At 36.2% G+C, this 18,235-nt stretch overlaps 1 protein-coding gene across 6 annotated transcripts in view; it reads left to right on the forward strand.

Annotated features, from left to right (window-relative positions):
- Nucleotides 1-18,235, forward strand: part of LOC145788592 (E3 ubiquitin-protein ligase SINAT2-like) — a 71,902-nt gene that overhangs the window by 32,920 nt on the left and 20,747 nt on the right. The window contains exon 1 of one of the 6 annotated variants that reach the window (XM_082910848.1): nucleotides 7,004-7,413. The exons of 1 other annotated variant lie outside the window; for it this stretch is intronic. The gene's annotated coding sequence lies outside the window, so the exon portion shown is untranslated. Of the gene's footprint in view, nucleotides 1-7,003; nucleotides 8,665-18,235 lie in introns of those variants that run through there. 4 more of the 6 variants (XM_082910849.1, XM_082910850.1, XM_082910851.1 and 1 more) reach the window with 4 other exon arrangements.

An 18,235-nucleotide genomic window follows, 5' to 3' on the forward strand; every position in this document is an offset into this window, starting at 1 on the left:
ATTTTTAGATATATTTTTCATGTGAATGTGTTGTTATTTCATGCTTTTATTGGTATATTAGTACGGGATTTTAGGGTTTTTAGTATGTTGTTATTGTATTATTGTATAAAGAGGTTTTCATTTGAACCTTTCTCACCTTTGTTTTTTCCTCCCCAATATTTAATGTACATTTATAATCTCATCATACACCACCAGTTGAGCCCCCGTGTGTTTGGATTTTGTTTTAGGTTGAAGATTCATAATGGAATGATTCCCACTCACTCCCACGGCCTATCTCAGTCATACCTAAATAAAATTTTGGTTTTTTTGTTTTATTTTTTTATTTTTAATTGGTACAAATGTATTCAATTTCCATGGAATTCAAAACTTTACCAATGTAAGCAATTTCAAGTTGAGGCATGAGTTATAGACATAAAAGGTAAATTCATGACTTAATTTGTTTTATACTTATAGAAGTTGAGTTTGAGGTTTTATTTACTAAGATTTAAAATTCATGGCTTCTTTGTGTTAATGATTAATATTTGAATTTTTTTCCAGTTAATTGGTTTTGAATTTCATAACTTAATTATTTGGATTTGTAATATCATGCTGTTCAATCTTTGATTAATCTCATTAACAAAAGTCTTCTTATTTACATAGAATCCTCTAATTGGTTGTTTTAAACTTCATCATTATTAGTTGATTTAATAGAGAAGCCTTCTATTTTGCTTTCAATTTGATTTCCAAATTCTATTTTTTTATTTATTTATAGTGTAATGATTTAACTATGTTCATTGTGGAATCTAATCTCTTTTTGTTCTTGGTATTATTGATTGGTAGGTTATTGATGTTGACATAAAACAGTACATCTTTAGCTTAAATTTTATATTATTAGTTTGGCATCTGTATATGTGTATGGTTTTGATTGATTACTTGAATTAGATGGTTTGATTCTTGGTCTAAAGAAACTAACAAATGCATAGGAAAACAATGTGCAATATAGCTCATATCTTTGTCAGATTGATTCAATTCAATTCAATTCAATTAATAATATTGGGTAATAGTAAAATGAATATATACTGTCTTTTGGGTATAAATAGGGCAATTTCATGATTTCATCGTAAATTTTATCATTTTTACTTGAATAATCAAATGAAATTGGGAAGTTTGAACTAAAAAGTTTTGTGGAGGGGGATGTTTTGTTGAGTATCGCTCATTTGGGACATTTTATTTTGTTTTTGCATGTAACCTTTGTTTTGAATAGAGCTTCAATAGAGTTGTTAACAATTGTTGATTCACTTCTTTCCTCTCTCAGCTAAATCGTAATTTGCCTTTTAATTTTTAATTTTTTAATTTTATACTGGTTTGGTTGGGTGCATTCAGTTTGCGTGGAATTCAAAATAGAAAATTGTCATTTTTTTAAGTTGAATTGAAAGTGTGAGAAGTTGTGGTAATGACTGAAATTTACCTTCTATCCATATGGTTTTGGAGTACTTTCCACCATTGACTGAATTTCATCATAACTTTTCTCGCATTTTCTACTACTGATTTGGTTTCATTTGTGGGTTTTTGACTAGATCACGTTTTTGATAAAAAGCGTGATTATGCTAATTACATTTTTTTTTACTTGAACACAGAATAATATTTTTTCCCAAGTGGATTTGGCATAATTGGGAGTTTGCCCACTTTCCTAAATTATGGAATTTGAGTTTTTAATATTAGTTGATCGTTAAATTGTAATTTGTGAACTTTATCATTTCTTCTTCCAAATTTTTCTTTGTTAACATCTAGGCGATGACTCTGGATGTTCAGTTCAAATATCAATTTAGTTTTTAATTTGTAGTTGCTAATGTGCCATTATGGAGTAACAAGGAGATTTTAGAACGTAATTTGAATGCTATGACAACCATTTGGGTGCTTTTTGAATGGCTAAGTTCTCTATCTCTCTCTCTCTCTCTCTCTCTCTCTCACTCACTCACTCACTCATGTAACATCAGCCACCGAAATCGAAGTTGGATTGATGTTTATCAGTTTGATACAGAGGAATTAACGATGTTGACATGCCCAATAGCCACTTCACCCACTCAGTCTTTTCTCTTTGCCAGCATGTAACCACTACTTCCTTATCAAATTGCTCTTCTTAAAGTACCACTCTCCATTCCTCTTTAAAATTTTCTCTGGTTTTTTTTTCTTCTATTGTTCATTTTCATCACTTGAATTACAGGCTGTTAGGTGACGGAATATACAAATAGGTGACATGGATTGCACAACTGGGAGACGAATTTATTGTTAGTAAAAAGCCTTTTCTTTTTATTGTTAGTCCCTCTTTAAATACTATAAACGCATACACATATGTATGCATATAATGTAATGGGGGGAATGAATTTATTTAACGTGAAAAGATCAACTGGTTCCATTTGAAACATATTAGTTTGTGAGACTGTAATTCCTTTCGAAATATCATCTGGATTTGCAAATGGATCTTTTGATCTTTTTCAAGCATCATGCATTTATAGTGGTGTGCTACTGGCAATAAGAAATAATTAGATCTAAAATGCATATGGGAGAAGTTGAACCAAGTTTAAAGTGGGACTACACTTGAGGCTATACATACAGAATATATGATTATTTATTTTTTGGTTTCAAATTAATTCATGAACTATATGTGTTAAGTTAATCTCTCCTGATTTCATATTGTAATTACAAAGTAAAAGGACAAGGGAATTCAAAATGGTTGTAATTGTTTATATGTGTATACTGAAAGTTTTGTACACATGGTGACACGGAGTTTAATCTTGAATATGAAGAATCTTTAATGGATTGAATGGATCATAACTACAATGTGGTGAATTTTTACTAGTATGAAAGCGCTACATTAGTTTGTCTTAACTTTTATTTTTCATTGGTCAAAAGTGTATTAACTTGAATGTGGTTTTTTTTTATTTTTTATTTTTTTTTTAAACTTGGAGTGCCGTAGGCATGGATCATCTGCTAGTTTAATAATAATTTAGGGATAGAAAATATAATATATCATAAATTTTATAACTTTTTTTAGCCAAAAATACCAAGTTATAGCTTCCCACCAAAAATCCGTTAGAAAACAAAAAAAAAAATGCATGATATGCAATGGCCAAACATCTTAATCACCACGCAATATTTTTAGCATTTTTATCTTTTTAAACTTTTTAATTTTTTTAAAAAAATTTTATCTTGTTTTTTGATGGAGTGTGGTATCAAATGATTTGTTTAATTTGTATCTCAAGATACAAGTTTTGAGAAAAAATTTCAAAATTTTGTTTTATTCAATTAAATTTTTTTTTTTCCAAAATCTCTTTCTCTCTCTCTTACATATTAATTAATCAATCACTTTTTCTCTCTCCTCTCTCTTTTTCAATCACTTTTTCTCTCACACACATCTACTCAATTATAACAAAATATCAAATCATACAAAACGTACAAACTATTTTCAAAATATACAACCAAACAAATCAAAAAAAATTCCAAATGCTCTCAATAATTTTTAAAAAAAAATTTATTTCAAAACACAAACCAAACGCACCCGGAGTGTTTGGTAGTAAAAGTCAACAAAATGCCAAATTAATGTATAAATTAAGAGCATCTCCAACGGTGAACTTCTTTTTTCAGCAAATCAGAGTAAAAAATGACTCATTTCATCAAATATGATATCACTAGCTCTAATGGTGCGTCAAATCCCGTGGGGCAATCGGTTGGTCGACTGGTAAGTGTAATTTTTTTTTTTATACCCTTTTGAACTGTTTGAACCCACCTTTGTGAACCGGGGAAAGGGGCGACCGGTTGGTCGACCGGTCAGCCAATTTTATTTATTTTTTTTGTAACGGCTAGTTGTGAAATATGTATGTCAAATATATAGGGAATTTAAATTTATATCACCTTCAAATTATTCATAATCCACAAATTAGCCTATGTCCAAATAAACCAGCTCAAACAAGTTGAAACCAACCAGTTCAAACCTGTTCTTGCTAGTTGTGCACTGTAGCCGAATTGCCCAACCCGGTCGACCGGTTGGTCAACCGGCCAGTCAACCGTCCGGTTGACCGGTTGCTCTCCAACGGTCACGCGAGGCAGCAGTTCAAACCAACCAGTTCAAACCAACCAACTGAGGATTCAAACGAACCAGTGGCTTAAATGGTGCACCGGTCGACCGATTGGTCAACCGGCCGGGCAACCGGCTGGTTGACCGGTTTCTCCCTCCAACGGTCACACACAGTGTTTTGGTGAAATCTGTATGTTGTCCTCAGTTTGATGAATTATTTGGTAAAATCTCAATTTGATATCGATTTGGTGCAACCGTTGGAGCACCAAACAGTAATTTTTTCATCAAAATTTAAATTTGATGTCAACTTTGGTGAACCGTTGGAGATGACCTAAGTAGGTTATAAAAATTATTTACATAATATTCGTATTATTTATTTTAATAAGAATATTAAATTTTTTACTAAATAAATAATTAAATATCTCATATAAATATGAGATCCATAATTTTATAGACCTTATAACTGTATTAATCATTTATTTAATAAAAAATTTGAGACTTATATATTTTTCAAATCAACAATATTTCAAACGTTGCGTGCGCGAAATGTCACCTTCTCAGTGAAAAAAAAATATAAAAAAATTATAACACTCATGTCACGCATTAAAGACAACAACTCATCTGGTACCCATTTAATATTTATTACTCATAAATGAATTTCTGCTATAACTATTCTCAATTGTGAGCTGTACAAACTCCACAATTAAACTGACAACACCAATATGGACCATATAGGCATGTGTATTCAAATATAAAAATTGGGGTAAATTACACTGACTCTTCTGAGGTTTGGTTTAATTATATTTTATTTTTTGATATTTTGAAAATTATGTTTACATTTCTGTGATTAATAGTCCATTTCACAAACTCTTATTTGTATAAAGACAATAACTTTTAGTAAAAAAAAGAGAAAATTTCATTGAAAAAAAAAGTAAAGTAAAGCAAAGGAAAAGGAGAAAAAAAAAAACAAAAGAAGTAAAGTAAAGCATGAAAAGAGGGAGTGTATGAGTTCAATGTCTTCATTCTGTCTAAATAATTATAATGACGGGGGGTTAGTGTAATTTTTCAAATGTCAGGGGGTGATATGTATTAAACCCAAGCCTCATGGGGTGTAAGTGTAATTTACCCTAAAAATTATTATACAGATTTATTTATTTATTAATTAATGTGTTATATAATAATAAAAATTTAAATAAATTACACCGATCACCCTTGAATAGGGCTATAAACGAGCTGAGTTAAACCAAACCAAACTTTTAAGTATTCAGACTTATTTATTAAAAATTAGTCGAGCTCAAGCTCAAATTTGGTTTGTCAAATATTTGATAAACTTGAACTCGGCTTAAACTCGAGCTTGAAAAAAACTAAACTTAAATTAATTTACTTATTAAGATTAAAAAAAAAAAAGTTATGAGTAAAATGCTTATATTAATAATAAATTTCATCAATCAAATATGTAAATTTATACAAATATCAAATACAAATAGAAAAATAAAATAAAATATTAAAATTTTTGATATATTATTAATAATAAATACTAATTTATTTTCTTTATGTTCACGAGTCTTATCAAGCTGAGCTTAGGACTACTCAAACTCGGCTAAATTAATAAACGAGCCTAAAAATTGAACATACGCTCTAATAATAAACAAGCCGACCTTGAGCTATTTATGAACAACTTGATTCATTTACAGCTTTACACTTGTTGTTTGAAAAAATATAATAAATTTCATGGTTTTGACATAATTACATTAAATTGTCTTACAATAAAGGTAAAGTTAATGGAAGAATAAACTTATATAATAAATTTACATTTTTAGCCTTCTATAAAATACGTTCTATTTTATAATAAATTTACCCTTACAACCTTATTTCTCACTTAACCGAACCCCAATTTCCAATATATTTTCATTTTCTCTTCTTCTTATTAGCATAGACAATAAAAATGAACCGTTACCTCAAAATCTCATGAAGTTGCCTTTATCACAACCATTATGATTGGACGTCATCGCTTTACCACCACCATTACAATCAAACACAAACCACCTCCGCTACCATCATAACAATTAAACGCAACAGTCTACATTAGCATTATCACAATCGGATACAACCACCTCTACTACCACCACCTTCACATCGCGATCAACTTGGGAAGCATAAGGACAATTGCGATGGGAGGAATTGGGAAATAAAATGAGGCAAGAAGTTACATTAAAGGGAAGAAGAAAATTGAAGAGAGTTGTGCTAAGGGAAAGATGATAAGGGGTCAATTATGCTAAATGAATGAAGGAGGTAGATGTTGGTTACAGATGGGAAGGACAGAAAGAATGGAGCGATGAATAGACGATGACGACGAGAATAAAAAAGGAGTAAAATATAGAAAGTGCAATGAGAAAAAGAGAATGAGATGAAATTTGTGTTGTTGTTGGTTGCCGACAAGAGAAAGAATGAAAGATAACGTCTATTGTCATTCGCTGATGATGATAGAAAAAGAAAAACAAATGGGTGACGATGTCCATTGACGACTCTTCTTCTCTATTGTGGTTTGGTGACACTAAGAGAATAACAATTTTGTTACTAGATATTTAAGACGTAGGAAAGATTTTCTATATTTCTTATTTGAATTATGTGTTTTGTGTTCAATTTTATTAATGGCAAATAACTACATAGAAAATAGCATGAGAGGAAAGAGACAGACATATAAATTAACTCATTATATTGACATAATTAATAAAATTGAGGTTTGAATTTAAAATTTGATGATATGGTTTATTCTCGTTTATTAGTTTATAACGAAATGGGAAAAAAATGTTATGCATTTACAATTTTGATAGAGTACAATATAATTATATTGAAATAATAAAATTTAAATATTTATATAGATTATGCTTGTGTATCATAGAGTACAATATAATTATATTAAAATAATAAAATTTAAATATTTATATAGATTATGCTCGTGTATCCATGGATATTAACCAATATGAGCTACATAGATTGGGACACCGAAGCCTTTGACTCTTGTTTTTATATATACCAAATCCGGCCAACGCACGTAAATTCAGGGGAAACGGCTTCTCGGATTGTGCTCCACCTCAGCCCCTCTCCTACTGTGCGTGTCACCTTGTTGGAGCCCAATCACATTCACAACCCAATTATTGATTGATGCTCTCTCTCTCTCTCTGTCCCTCTCTCTCTACATGGGTTTTCTGCTCAGAATCTGATCTGGGTTTTTCCCGACTCGATCAGTTCACTTCTCTCTCTGCTCGATTCTCTTGCTGATTGATGGAGTGCGATTGATTTTGACTAGGTTTATCTTGGCGATTTTGTTTGTTTGAAGTTTCTGAGCACACTACCAGGTTTAGATTTTCTTCTGGGTAATCTTCGTTTTCGTGGAATTTGATATAAAATGCAAGAATCGTGTGGAAAAGACTGAGATAATGTTCAATGTGCTTCTGAATTTGGTTCTCCGTTTTTATTTTGTTAGCAATGGAGTTGAAATCTTGTGTTTGCCCCAATGTTCCTAGTTGTGATTTTTAAAATTTTCGTATAACCATTTAGGTGAATTCAATCCTATTGCTGTGTTATTGCATTATTTTGGATGTATTGTTAATGCATGTTTCTACTTGTAAACAACTATATTTAAAGCACTAAATTTTCCTGTTTATTTGTTCTGTTGAGGTGGTTTGACTGAAATTATCATTTCTGTATGTATGGATGGTGTTCAATGTTACCAATATTTTGTTGGTTCAACCTTGTTTGTCTTAAGACCCACCAAGCAAATCTCAAAAAATTCTTATTGCCGTTAGGCCCCGATTTTCAAAGGCTCAATAAGATAAGGCCTCATTTAAATATGTGGCCGGGTATTTTTTATTTTTATTTTTTGTTTTTAACTCTATATACCTTGTTTTTCCCTGGAACCAACAAATTTAATGGTGGCATTACCATTTCACTTTTGGTATATATCAGATTTTGATTCCTGTTGAAACGTGGCATTTATGGTTTCCGTTTTGGTACATATCGGATTTTGATTCCTAGGACAGCTATTAGTTTGCTTGAATATGGTCAGATGATTAGAATGCTCACTCATTTTTATGAATTAGTGTTGTAGATTAAATATCCTGTACTAGATTTCAGAATCTTTTTATTACCAATCTGAAAATTTAGATACTCTCTTGTCAAGTTGGTGATTGTTTTATGGAAAAAAAAAAGAAGAAGATTTTCCTATGTTCATTGTTTCGATATTATTTATGTTCCAGATAAAAATATATGTTATATAATTACACAGGTTTTATTTTACTTGATTTAGGGTTTAGGGTTACTGTTGTTGGGAATTTGTATCGATTCTTTTGTATGCATATGAAGCACCAGGAATTTTGTTATGTGTTTTACATTTGGAGCACTGTCAGTGTGTTTAGAATTTTTGTAAATGGAAAACTTAAATTTTATGGAAGCTATGGATTAAAATCTCTCAAACCTTTTTTGGAAAGAGCATTGGGTGCTGTGTATGTGCCTATTTTACATGGACTAGGGTAAATGTCTTGCTGCGAGATGTCTTAGGATTGGGACAAGGTTCGTTGAAATCTCATGCAACTTGGATATGTTGTCTGGTAAGTGTTGTATTTTTTGTCTTACACACCCAAATTTTAATGATGTCTGTGCATAGTATATAAAAAAAAAAAGAAGCACATCATTCATTTTAAAATATTTCATCCAACAGAAAAAAATGCATACAATGGCAATTGGCAGAGACATATGTGATATTTATCCATGTCTTGTTGTGTCTATGTGCATGTTTCTGCCGTTATAGAATGCACACATAACATAACTTTGTGTCACTTGCATAAAATATTGTTGGTGAGGCTGTTTCCTCTTGGATGAGGCATGTACTTTGCACCCTACAGATTATCACAGTAATGGGGGAAAGGCATTTGTACTCAGCTGGTCTTACAATGGTAGATCTTAGTGGTGGAAATGAACTGAGAGTGAGCTTCAGGTTTTGTTTGGACTTGGCTCAGTAAAGTCGTGTGACTGGGCAAGGTTGCCTAGTGTCAAAGGTCTCTCCACTGCGACCCATGATGGCTCACACACGCACCTTAGTGCACTTAACATGTTCCCAAGACTACTGGTACCAACATAGGATGGATGCCCAACAAACCTTGCAGCCATGTGCCCCCACTTGTGCAACTGCCCACCGACGCCACCATCGAGCATATGAAAGAATGTAGAGACATTTTGCCACACAAACTTGGGTTAAAAAATTAGGGTAAATATAGACCTTTGGAGTAGTATTTGAGATGTGATGTGATTTATTTTTCTTCTATTTATTAAAATCCATTATGACTTCTTAAGCAAGGGTGATGCTTCCTATTGTTACTTTGTAAATGGGTTAGAAAAGGGTCAGCCGTGTAACTACTTCTTCCCATTAACTTGCTAATCTTTTGCCTATGCTTATGTGTTGTCGCAGGGTATGCTAGTGCAATGCTATATTCTTGTAAATAATCCTTTTACTTAATGAAATGTTATATTTTTCTTCCAATCGTGTCTCAATAAGATAACCATCGAGGACAAGTACCTAAGTCCCCTCATTGTCAACTCATTTGATCAATTGAGTAAGGCAATGTATTCGCAATGCTTGATTTAAGGTCGGGCTACTATATTACTGAGTGTGGAAGAAGCCGAGGGCTGAGCTAAGACAAAGTGCGTCACTTGGTATGGATCTTTTGAGTTTTGGGGCATGCCATTTGGTTTTACCAATGTATGGTAACATTTGCACTCTCATGAATGAGGTGTGTTTGTGGTGGTTTATCTTGATGATATGGTGGTATATAGTTCTATACTAGAGGAGTATGTGAAGTACTTGAAGCTAGTATATTCTTTGCACCACTTCAGCACCTTAGACAAGGATTCCTTGGTGCAAAACAAAATGAACGTTATCGAACAGGGAAAACTCTCTGGCTTTGGGTGTAAGATGTGTTGCTTCTAACAATGGGTAATATAGGATCTTTGTGCCTAAGGCCTGTGGCTTGATGACACTCTTGTCTGTCATGACATGAAATGCGCATGATATCCGTGGTACTATAGGACCTTTGCTTTGTTGGAGTGAGGATACTATTGGTCCCATATGTGATGATTTTGAAGAGTACATGCACACTTGTCTCACTTGCTAACAAGACCAGCCCAAGAATCACAAGCAAGGTGGTTCAAGCCCTTGCCAAAACTATAAGAGCTTATTAGGGATGCCAAAGAATATTGTTAATGATCAAGAGACACATTTTACTGGTGCCTTTTGGACTAAGCTCTTTCAGCTTCTCGAGTTGTCATTGAGTTATCACCCATATATAGATGGCCATATTGTGTATCTAAATTGCATCCTATAGGAGTACTTGTGTTACTCTATCAATGCTATTCACTAAAATTGGGTGCAAGTCTTGATGTGGTTTACTTATGTTTGAACGCCCAAAAGAGTAGCTTGGTGGGCATGAGTGCTTTTAAGGTAGTCATTGGACACCAACCAATTTTGCCCCCACATAGTGAGGGAACCTTACATGGAGGTCACCAAGAGCCTTCCAATGTGCTTGAGATTGGCAAAAGGACATCAACCTTGTTCACACCTACTTAAATAAAATTACAAGCAAGATGAAGTGGGTGGATGCCTTGGAGTCTATGTTACATGGACTCGGATACGGGTGTCGGGTGCGGGTATGTATCTAGAGGTCGGACTCATCAAATCATAAATTTAAGGATACGCGGACTCGGCAAAAAAATGTCATATTTTTATATTTTTAATCTAATATGTGAGATAAAATGGTATTATATGTAACTTATAGTGTCAAAATGACATTTATAGCAATTATATAACAATATATACATATAATAATAGTGTTATATACAATTATATAAGAAGTATCCGTTGAAAAGTATCCGACACATATCCCATACCCTTGTCCGAGTGTCGGGTGTCCGACACGGGTATTTGATTTAATTTGAAGAGTCCATGTAACATAGCTTGGAGTTTAGGCCAGGAAACCAAGTGCTTGTCAAACTCCTACCTACATTTATGCAATGACTAAACAAGATACTCGTTTGCAGTATGAGCGACGGATCACCGTTGTGAAGAAGATTGGAAAGTGTGCTTACAAGATTGACCCATTGTGCTGGATGAAGACTCACCTAGTCTTTCGGGTGAGCTATCTCAAGCCTTATTACTCTTAAGATGGAAGACCCCTTTTGCAATGTGCCTACATTGGAGACCGTCACAACCAAGGAAAAGAATAGTATAAAAGACATCTTAGTTGATCTATTGACCAACTCTTCAAGGAAGACATTCTGGGAATTTCTTATAAAGTGGAAGGGTCTTGGTGATGATGAAATAAGTTGAATAAAGTTAGACTTTACGGATCTTGCAGAGGGGAGCGAAGCCCAATTAGCTCAAAACACATCAGGAACGTAACCATTCCAGTGAGAGAGCCCACGATGAGTCACACATGCGACTTAGTTCACTTATCATATTCCCAAGATGTGCTAGCACCAAGGTAGGATTTAGATAATCAATTCACGAAGCAGGTGCAACCGTGCAAAGGTGAAAGCAAGAGCGAGAACACGATAGCATCCTTTGTGAAAATACCTTGAGAGAGGGACCACTGCTAGAGCATGTATATTTGTATTCTAAGATATACATAGATATATATTGTTAAAAATTGATGTATTATTAATTGATGTGTATTGTATATTACAAATGGTGAGGGGCTCCTTATATAGGAGATGTAGTGGAGTAGGTGGTAGTAGGTGGTAGTAGGTGGTGGTAGGTGTAGTAGGTGGAGTAGGTGATGGTAGATTTTAACAGCCCCCCGCAAACTCAAGGGGGATAGGAACTAACCAACTTGAGTTTGGAGAGAGTAACAAAACAAGAAAATAATCTGAAAAATAAAAAAATGGATAGGAGACACTGTATGGTCGTGTCAGACCGTTGTAGAAGACTGTATGGTTATGGCAGACCGATGTAGAAGACACTGGCTCGTGTCGGACCGATGTAGAAGACAGTTTATGGGGTCATGTCGGACCGTTGTAGCAGACAATGTTGTGGCAGTTGTTGTGACAGTTTACGGAGTCTTGCTGGACCCTTGTAGAAACTAATCGGAATCAATGTCGGGACAGTTTACAGAGTCTTGTCGGACCCATGAAGGAGCTAACCGGAATCATTGTCGGGACAGTTTACAGAGTCTTGTCGGACCCATGAAGGAGCTAACCGGAATCAATGTCGGGACAGTTTACAGAGTCTTGTCGGACCCATGAAGGAGCTAACCGGAATCAATGTCGGGACAGTTTACAGAGTCTTGTCGGACCCATGAAGGAGCTAACCGGAATCAATGTCGGGACAGTTTACAGAGTCTTGTCGGACCCCTAAAAAGTCGCACCCTCAAAAGGTGTGCCCAATCTTTCAAAAGACGTGCCATCAAAAGGCGTGCCAAATCCATAAAAAGGTGTGCCGGACATGATGGCGAGACGCATGACCACATTGGCTGGCGCGCCCGTTTTGTCGTCTGGCGTCAAGTGGCGCGCGATGCGCGTGACTGCCTTGGCTATTTAACCTAGGCTGAGGCAGAGGCTGAGACAAAAAAACCTGCTAAAATCCTCTGAAAAAAAACTCTTCCTTTTCTGAGAGAGATACGCTGTAACACTCTGTTGCCCAGTCCTTCTCTGAAAGTACCAGTCGGAAATCGCTGCTTCGCTGAAACACTCAGCAACCCAAAAAACATGGCCTCTTCTTCCCGTCCAGCTACCCAGAACATGGCATCCTCTTCCCGTGGTCTGCTCACGCTCTTTCCAGACCTGAACGAGTCCACAAGAGAAATAACTGGTGCGGTGGCCAGTGAACCTCAACCAAACACCTCTGGTTTTGCTCCGTTGAACTTTCCGATGCAGTCGGTGGAGCAAAAAATGGCGGTGCAAACTGATATTGAGGCCAATCAATATACTTTAAAGTCATGTGTGGAGACCATGAAGGCGGTCACAAACTTGTCGCACCGGCTGCAGAGTAGGACAAATGAGGTGCAGCAGTTAAACGCCCAACTGGCGCTACTCCAGCGCATGTATAAGGATGCGCAAGCAGAGATAAGTGTGCTAAAGGCGGAAAACAAGGAGCTGAAGCGGAAGGCCACTATGATGTTCCGATTTGGAGGTCCGCCATATGCTGCAGTGGAGGAGTATGGAGGAGTGAACGTGCTTGGCGGCGTAGGAAACACGGAGGCAACACCGTCAAGGGCCGGCCAGGACGGAGGCAAGAAGAAGAGACCGGCGGCAGAGTAGAGAAGAAAAATCCCGCCTGTGATGTGTGTTTTGTGTTTTTTTTTTTTTGTTTTTTTTTTTGTTTTTTGGTGTAAAATGCTGATCGGGGTTGAGCCCCGGTATGAAGAAATGACAAGTTTGTAAAAGTTTGGTTTGTGTTGTTTTTTTTTTTTTTTTTTTTTTTTGTGGTTTGGTTTGTTTAAAAATAAAAATAAAAGGAAAGAAAACAAGGGATAAAGAAAAGAGATAAAAATATTTGGAGATGGATTATATGAAAAACATCAGTGTGATGGTTTCAAAATAAAGTGGGGGTGAGGGCCCCTACAAAAGAGAGATTATTGGAGAGTGGGTATTGAAAAAAAAGATGAAAAGTGATTTGGAAAAAAAAATAAATAAAAGAAATGAATTTGAAAAGCAAACGGAGGTGAGAAAAGGGACAAGCGCATGTGATAAAGTGGAGAGAGAGAGTGTGGTGCATTATAAAGGAAGATTCAAGTGTAATTTTCCCGTGGGCCGGTGTTGGCAATAAAAATAGAATATATTATATTATATAATAGTTAACATAATAGTTATATAATATATCAAAATATAATATATTATATGATATAATAGTTAACATAATAGTTATATAATATATTATATTTGTTTGTGGAAGGGTGCAACAGCTGGGCTTGGAGTTTGTGCTTGAGAGGTCACTGTAGAGGCAGCCCCTTTCGACAGCTTTTCCAAGTTGCGAATTTCAGAGGAAATGAGAGAGACAACACGGGGCCTCTTTGCAATGCTTTGAAGTGGACGAAGTGCCTCCAAGTCCATCACCAAGTCATCCGCCATTTCTCTTCGTCTGCTCAAGGAGCCAAGGCCTGAGGATGGCTAATGACGCGAGTGAGGTACTCGTTTTGGACGCCCGGGAGGGCCAGAAGGCAGTGGTGAATGGGGAACTGGACTTCGCCGACGATGTGGAGTCGGTGGCGGAGGAGGAGATCTTAGTTCCGGTGGATGCTACCGCCGAGGGAGTTCTCGACTGGTGACGAGATCTAGGGTTTGGTGGCCGTGTAACGGTGGTGATGTTGTCGGCGTTCCCGCTCTGCACGGTGGTCTTGCTGCTGCGACACCACCTTGCTCGCTAAAATGGCGCACGAGCTCTGCCAGTCGGTAGTCAACAGTGAGGGAGTGGTGGAAAGAGTGCGAAAGCCACGAAGAAGATTCGTGGAAGGAAATGATGGAGCGAAGCTTCTCTTCTTGCAGAGGTACGGCTGTGGAAGGTATGTGTAGAAAATTTTAGCAGACTAGGTTGAGGTCCGGCGGGCAGCTAAGGTGAGGTTGCCGCCCGCCGGGGAAGCGAAAATATTAGGTTCTAAACCTGCTCTGATACCATGTTAAAAATTGATGTATTATTAATTGATGTGTATTGTATATTACAAATGGTGAGGGGCTCCTTATATAGGAGATGTAGTGGAGTAGGTGGTAGTGGTAGGTGTGTAGTAGGTGGTAGTAGGTGGTGGTAGGTGTAGTAGGTGATGGTAGATTTTAACATATATTTACATAAATACATTTATATAAATTATTTTTATATTGATTGTTTGTAAAAAAAAAATACTTATCCTTGGTGTTTGCAAAGAAAATGCTGTTAATATAATGAAGAATGCATTTTTACCAAATATTTACATTAGCGTTATAGTGGTGTGACGATTAAAGTGTAGGATAACCATATATATGGTCACGTGTTCATGCTTCCAACAACCAATTTTTAAAAGGAAAGATGTTTTGGCAAAAAAATGTGTGACAAACCTACGGTACATGTATGAATCACTAATTATTGGTCGACATTGAGTCTGTCCGTGATTTGCGAATTTAACTAGTATAATTTGTTAATTTAACCCGAATTGTCTATCAATATACTAGTTTGCCTGCTAAGTCACTGAAGTGCAATCTGTCCACCCACCTAGGCAGATTAGGTGACCTCAGGAAGGTCAGATGCCAAAACACCATGTGCGCACATTGTCCATTCTTTTGCAACAAGGGGCCCACTTTCTCTACTATTGCATATATGAGAGAATCTATGGACATTTTGTCGTATATCCTTGGGTCCAAAAATCAGTTTAAATATAGTATAGCACTCAAGTTAAACGGTTTAAAATAAGTAGAACTAAACTACATATATGGAATGTAAATTTAGTAACAATAGAAGTAGAAATAATAGAGAAGTGAAGATTGAAAATTAGTTGTTACAAAAAGGTGAACATATTCGTTACCTAGGTTCAATTATTAATAACGTTGGAGATGATGTGATCTATAAAATTAAAGTAGACTAACTCAAGTAGAGTAGTGCTTTTTTGGTATTATGTGATTGATGAATACCAACAAATTTGAAAAGAAAATTTTATAGAACAACTGTAAGCCCAAAGATTCTTTGCGGGATAGGATACTGGTCAACTAAGAAACTACATATTCATAAAGTGAGTATAGTTAAGATGAGGATGTTTAGATGCATATATGGTAAGATTAGAAAAGACAAAATTAAAAATGAATATATTTGTGAAATGGTAGGAGTAGCTCTATTGAAGTTAAGTTGAGAGAGAGAACAAACTTTGATGGTTTGGTTATGTGCAACGAAAACTTGTAGATGCAACGGTGAGGAAGAGTGATATGATCATCATAAATGAAAATTTAGGGGGAAGGCAAGACTTGAAATGACATAGAATGCGGTATTAAAAAAGGATGTGAATTTATTTAATTTAATTGATCATATAATTCTTGATTGAGTCGAATGAAGAAAAATGATTTATATAGTTGACCCCACTTGATTGGAATACAAGGCTTTTTTTTTTTTTTAAGGTTTGTGTGTGTGTGTGATTATTAGAAGCCATTATGACTCCTCAAGCTAGGTGGTGTCAGCTCCTACCACTTTGTGGCTTAGGAAGCTATATTAAGGATGGATCAGCAGTGTAACTCCCCACTATCTTGCTAGTCTTGTCTACATTGTTTGTGCGCAGTCTTGTCTACTTGTCTCTGTAGAAATATATGTATTATTGATTGATGAATATTGTTATATCTGTCTATTACAAATGGTTCCTTATATAGATGTAGGTGTAGTGGAGTAGGTGGTGGTAGGTGAGGAGTAGGTGAGTGTAGTAGGTGAGTGTGTGGTAGGTGATGGTAAGTGTGTGGTAGGTGATGGTAAATTTTAACAGCCCCCCGCAAACTCAAGGAGGATAGAAACTAACCAACTTGAGTTTGGAGAGAGTAACAAAACAAGAAAATACATAAAAATAAAAGAGGATAGGAGACACTGTATGGTCGTGTCAGACCGTTGGTGAAGACACTGAAAGGTGGTGTCATAACGTGGTAGAGGACACTGTATGGTGGTGTCATAACGTTGTAGAGGACACTGTATGGGGGTGTCAGACCGATGTAGAAGACAGTTTATGGGGTCATGTCGGACCGTTGTAGCAGACAATGTTGTGACAGTTTACGGAGTCTTGCTGGACCCTTGTAGAAACTAACCGGAATCAATGTCGGGACAGTTTACAGAGTCTTGTCGGACCCCTGAAGGAGCTAACCGGAATCAATGTCGGGACAGTTTACAGAGTCTTGTCGGACCCTTAAAAAGTCGCACCCTCAAAAGGTGTGCCCAATCTTTCAAAAAAGGTGTGCCATCAAAAGGCGTGCCCAATCCATAAAAAGGCGTGCCATCAAAAGACGTGCCATCAAAAGGCGCGCCCAAGTTGTCGGCGAGCACCGAGAGGCGCATGATGCGCGTGTCTGCCTCTTCGTCAGGGTCTTTATAAACTGAGGCAGAGGCTGAGGCTTGGAAGCAGAGACAAAAAACCTGCTAGAAAAACTCTGAAAAACTCTTCGTTTTCTGAGAGCGATTTCTGAGAGAGATACTCTGTAACACTCTGTTTTCTGAGAGAGATTCCTGAGAGAGACACTCTGTAACACTCTGTTGTCCAGAAAATGGCTTCATCTTCCCGTGGTCTGCTCACTCTCTTTCCAGACCTTAACGAGTCCACAAGTGAGAGAACTGGTGCGGTGACACTGGAACCTCAACCAAGTGCCCCGGAGTTTGCTCCGTTGAACTTTCCGATGCGGTCTGTGGAGCAAAGAATGGCAGTGCAAACTGACATTGAAGCCAATCAGTATACTTTGAAGTCCTGTGTGGAGACGATGACGGCAGTCACAAACTTGTCGCACCGGCTGCAGAGTAGGACAAATGAGGTGCAGCATTTAAACGGCCAACTGGCTCTGCTCCAGCGCATGTATAAGGATGCGCGAGCAGAGATAAGTGTGCTGAAGGCGGAAAACAAGGAGCTGAAGCGGAAGGCCACCGTTATGTTCCGATTTGGAGGGCCGCCATATGCTGTAGTGGAGGAGCAGGGTGGAGTGATCGTGCCCAGTGGAGTGGGAAACACGAAGGCAACACCGTCAAGGGCCGCGCAGGACGGAGGCAAGAAGAAGAGACCGGCGGCAGAGTAGAGAAGAAAAAATCCCACTGTTCCGTTGTTTGTTTGTTGTTTGGTTTTTTTTTTTTTTTTTTTGTGGAAAATGGTGATCGGGATTGATCCCCGGCATGAAAAAATGACAAGTGTGTGGAATGTTTGTGGTGTTATTTGGTGTTGTTGTGTTGTTTAAGAATAAAAATAAAATAAAATAAAACAACGGATAAAGAAAATAAATAATAATATTTGGGGATGCTCACTAACGAGTTGTAGAATAAGGAAATATTGATGGAAAAAGAAAATAAAATAAAATAAAATAAACAGAGAGATAGGAAAAATATATTATAATAAAAAAATATAAATATATATATATATTAAAATAAAAGAAAAGTGAGAAATAACGTGGGTGTTTTTTTTTTTTTTTTTTAATAATAAAAAAGAGAAGATAAAATAA

Source organism: Camellia sinensis, unplaced genomic scaffold (assembly GCF_055761805.1).
Source record: "Camellia sinensis isolate YWXY unplaced genomic scaffold, ASM5576180v1 Unanchor1, whole genome shotgun sequence".
Taxonomy (NCBI): Eukaryota; Viridiplantae; Streptophyta; class Magnoliopsida; order Ericales; family Theaceae; genus Camellia; species Camellia sinensis.